The sequence below is a fragment of the Pyxicephalus adspersus genome, chromosome 6 (assembly GCF_032062135.1).
Source record: "Pyxicephalus adspersus chromosome 6, UCB_Pads_2.0, whole genome shotgun sequence".
Taxonomy (NCBI): Eukaryota; Metazoa; Chordata; class Amphibia; order Anura; family Pyxicephalidae; genus Pyxicephalus; species Pyxicephalus adspersus.
Window position 1 is genome coordinate 41,416,950 of NC_092863.1, and position 3,694 is coordinate 41,420,643.

General features: G+C 41.7%; 1 pseudogene; it reads right to left on the bottom strand.

The window, feature by feature from the left end:
* Nucleotides 1-214: 214 nt before the first annotated feature.
* LOC140332719 (PC-esterase domain-containing protein 1A pseudogene) lies at nucleotides 215-1,025 on the bottom strand (annotated as a pseudogene).
* Nucleotides 1,026-3,694: the final 2,669 nt, after the last annotated feature.

The following is a 3,694-nucleotide window of genomic DNA, read 5'->3' on the forward strand; positions in this document are numbered from 1 at the left end:
ACATTGTAGAAGGTGTAGCTATTGGGATGAATGAGATTCCCAGTGTTCCTACAGTGGCAGTGGGCCCTGAGACGTAGTGTGGATGGCTGAGTTACTCCTCCTGCCTTTACTGCTGCTGCCTGCCCACTGCCAAGTACCCAGCTCTAGATGCCAGACTAGACTCAAGCTCAACAGGGTCTTTTTTTCCTGCTGATTCCGCCAAGCCCGTTCCCTTTCATATGGTTTTGCTACATAGTAGGTAGGGACAGATTGGAATCTCCACCGCCTCCTCTTCCTGCTGTTCCTGCTGCACGCCCCAGACTTAATCAATATGAGCCATCAGAATGCAGGTATACTTCCAATCAGCCAGCTGATTCGAGTGGGTGGCATCTATAACCCTGGAGCGCAGCTTAAAGCGTAAATGGAAGTGCAAGTCAGTCACATCCAATTGGTGTAAATCTGCCAGTGTGGCGCTGTAGAAATTCCCTTCAATGATGTCCCAGCGCACATTAGGAATTGGGTAGTCTAGCACTTCACCAGCTTTGAATCCAGCAGACATGGACATGTTGCATATCACCAGACATTTGGGGCTCATCAGCACCTCGGTGAGCCGAATAAACAGATTGTCCAGGTTGGTTTTGTACATTTGCAGTGATTGCTCATGATACCTGATAACATCCTATATACACGAGTTGATGATGACAACGTCGGGCTGAGGTCCATGTTGGAAGTTGGCCAGCACGCTCTCTATGTACTCCGAAGAAACACGGGTCAGGAAATAGAACTGTACAAGCTGGTGGTCAGTTCTGTAATGATGCACTTGGCGGTAAATATGGCATTGTGCATTTCACCCAGAGATCCCCCAACGTGTCATTTGCAAATGACTTCTCACCCTTCCCTTTCAGCTGCTTCTCAGTCTGAAACTTATTATTCTGCAGTATTTTCACAAGATCCTTGTTGACGGATCATTGAATGGAGTCTCCCAGGACGGCCACAATCTTGTTGTGGCGAAGTCTCCGGACGTCTGCTGAGCTCAATAACTTCATGGCTCAATGTGGTCATCCCCCAACATATACAGAGGGACTGCTGCCCCACTTCACAGTTCAGGGGTAAAATACACAAAAATTCAGTCCGATAAAGCGTGGTACCGATGGATGAAGCAGAAGATGTGGCCTTCTACATTCAATCACAAATTTCAGATTACACACTTTGGGGTGTCATTAAAGATGCACTACACCCAGCTCTAGATGCCTGTTACTTGTGTTGGTCGAATAGCTCACTATTCGATTCGACAGCTATTCGGCCGAATATAGCAAAAAAATTCGGGTGGTCAAATTCGAATTCGAATCCCATTAAAGTCAATGGGAGAAAAATTCAGGTTTGTTTCAGCACTGTGTAGAGCTTCTACAGCCTCCAAATCCTGATCAGGCTTTCCCTTTCCTCAGGGAGCAGAGCAATCAGCGGAGCTTTATGCTGACAGCTCTGCTCCCCTGATCCTGGAGGCAATAGAGGTTTAATTGCGGAGCTGGGACTGCATTGGTAACTGGCAACTAGAGCTGGTTACTGGGCAGGTGGCAGCATCAGTACAGCAGAAGAAGGAGGCGGTGGGCCTTGAGACGGAGTGTGGACCGCATTAGTAACTGGCATCTAGAGTTGGGTAATGGGCAGCAGCAGAAACAGCATGAGGAGGAGGCATTTAGCACTGAGATGGAGTGTGGACGTCATTAGTAATTGGCATCTAGAGTTGGGTACTAGGCAGGCAGCAGCAGTAACAGCATGATTTGAAGGTGGAGGGCCCTGAGACACAGTTGGGTACTGGGCAGGTGGCAGCATCATTTACAGCAAGAGGAGGAGGCGGTGGGCTCTGAGACGGAGCCTGGACAGCATTAGTGTCTTGCATCTAAAGTCAGGTACTGGGCAGGCGGCAGCATCATTTACAGCAGGAGGAGGAGGTGGTGGGGTCTGAGACGGAGCGTGGATGGCATTAGTATCTGGCATCTAAAGTCGAGTACTGGGAAGGTGGCAGCATCATTTACAGCAGGAGGAAGTGGCGCTGGGCTCTGAGACGGAGTGTGGATGGCATTAGTGTCTTGCATCTAATGTCAGGTACTGGACAGGCGGCAGCATCATTTACAGCTGGAGGAGGAGGCGGTGGGCTCTGAGACGGAGTGCGGACGGCATTAGTATCTGGCATCTAGAGTTCTGTACTGGGCAGGCGGCAGCATCATTTACAGCAGGAGGAGGAGGCAGTGGGCTCTGAGACGGAGTGTGGATGGCATTAGTATCTGGCATCTAAAGTCGAGTACTGGGCAGGCGGCAGCATCATTTACAGCAGGAGGAGGAGGAGGTGGTGGGCTCTGTGACGGAGCGTGGACCACATAGAAGGTTGAGGCCATCACGTCTATGGACAGTGTAGAAGCTGTAGCTTATTGAGACATGAATGGATTAATGAAAATCACACTTTCCATACCTCCTATCTAGTGAAATTACAAAAAAAAAAAAAAAAGGGAACGGACTTGGAGAAATACGCGGGAAAATACATACATTTTTTATCTTTTGTGGATATCTAGCAAGTGCTATCACTTAAATATCTGTATTTGTTTCACATAAATACATACATTTTTATGGGTTTTAGGATACATATCAAGTGCTATCAGAATAAAATATCCGTATTTTTTGGAGAAAAATATATAATTTTTTATGGCCTTTTGGATAGATACCAACTACCAAGTGCTATCAGAATTAAATATCTGTATTGTTTGTAGAATAATACATCAATTTTTATGGCTTTAGGGATTTATAGCAAAGTGGGATCAGAACTAAAATCTGTATTTTCTGTAGAGAAATATAGAAGTTTTTATGGTCTTTTGGATCGATACCAAGTGCTATCAGAATTAAATATCTAGATTTTTGGTAAAGAAAGATAGAAATTTTTATGGCTTTGGAATGAAATATCTCTATTTTTTGGAGAGAGAAATACTGAATTTTTTATGGGTTTTAGGATAGATACCAAGTGCTATCAGAATAAAATATCTGTATTTTTTTTACAGAAATACAGACATTTTTAGATTTTTGGGATGGATTGAAAGAGGTATCCTAAATTTTACCTCTTGTAATATATCACAAAAGACAGAAAAATTTCTATATTTATCCATAAAAAATACAGATCTTTAATTCTGATAGAACTTGCTATCTATCTAAATAGCCCAAAAAACTGTATTTCTCTCTATCTAGTATCTATCCAAAAACCCATAAAATTCTTAAAAAAAAATACAGATATTAATTCTAATCCTACTTGCTATCTATCTAAATAGCCATAAAAAAACTGTATTTCTCTCTAAAAAATACTGATATTAATTTATGAATCATAAATAAATATCTGTATTTTTTGGAGAGAAATACATACATTTTTATGGCTTTTTTGATAGATAGCAAGTTAAAGCCTGAATTAAATATCTGTATTTTTTTTTATAGAAAAACAGAAATGGTTCTGTTTATTTTGATAGATAGCAAGTGGTATCAGAATGAAATATCTGTATTTTTTTTCAGGAATACAGAAAATTTTTTGAATTTTTTTATAGCCAGCAAGTGGAATCAGAATTAAATATCTGTATTTTTTTCCAGAAATACAAAAATTTTTCTGTTTATTTTGATAGATTGCAAGAGTTATCATATTTTATGCTAACTCTTGCAATCTATCAAAATAAACAGAAAA